General features: G+C 49.5%; 1 protein-coding gene across 1 annotated transcript in view; it reads right to left on the reverse strand.

The window, feature by feature from the left end:
• LOC113210836 (uncharacterized) overlaps positions 1–669 on the reverse strand; it is an 18070-nt gene that overhangs the window by 10544 nt on the left and 6857 nt on the right. The window lies entirely within an intron of this gene.

Genomic DNA, 669 nt, shown 5'->3' on the forward strand with positions numbered 1-669 from the left:
GCCCCCTGCGTGCGACGCCGTGGCGCCCCAAGGCCGGGCTCACGTATGGAACCCACTCCAAATGCGACTGGCTCGCTCGGCTCGGGCTGACCGATCAGTTCGCGGGCGGGGTGACAGCAGCCAGCTGACAGCGACTTGTAATCATTTTGTAGCGCACAGTTAAGTACGAACTTTGTTGCATTTGGTTGCTGTTTTCCCCCGATATAGTGCTGGTTGCATGATCGGGGGAGTGCACGGAAGTGAGAGACCAGTAGTAGAAGGTCCATGCTTCGAAATTCGTAACTTTCACCCCTTCGGAAGGAGATACATAGGTGCAGCAATTCTGAACTACATGGATTACGTTAAAATTATCCTGTGACGGCTACTGCATTAGGGATTATCCAGGAAGTACGTCCGTCATTCGCCGTCACAATCCTGCAAAGTCTAGAATCTGCGAGCTCCCATAGCGCCTGGTAGGTAGGCAAAATCGTGCCTGCAGTGCATGCGAGTACTGCAGGGTGGCCTACCCCGAGTATCGCAGGCGCCTAACTGCCGTAATTGACCAAACAAATCTGCGAAAATCGGACGTTCTTTCTGGACGTAAAAGATTGCTTAAATCTGTGCACTGTGAAGAATTTGTTTGAAATTTTTAAAACAATTTCTATAGCTTATTTTCAAGCTATTTTTAAA

Source organism: Frankliniella occidentalis, unplaced genomic scaffold (assembly GCF_000697945.3).
Source record: "Frankliniella occidentalis isolate FOCC.00 unplaced genomic scaffold, Focc_3.1 Scaffold194, whole genome shotgun sequence".
NCBI classification, from domain to species: Eukaryota; Metazoa; Arthropoda; class Insecta; order Thysanoptera; family Thripidae; genus Frankliniella; species Frankliniella occidentalis.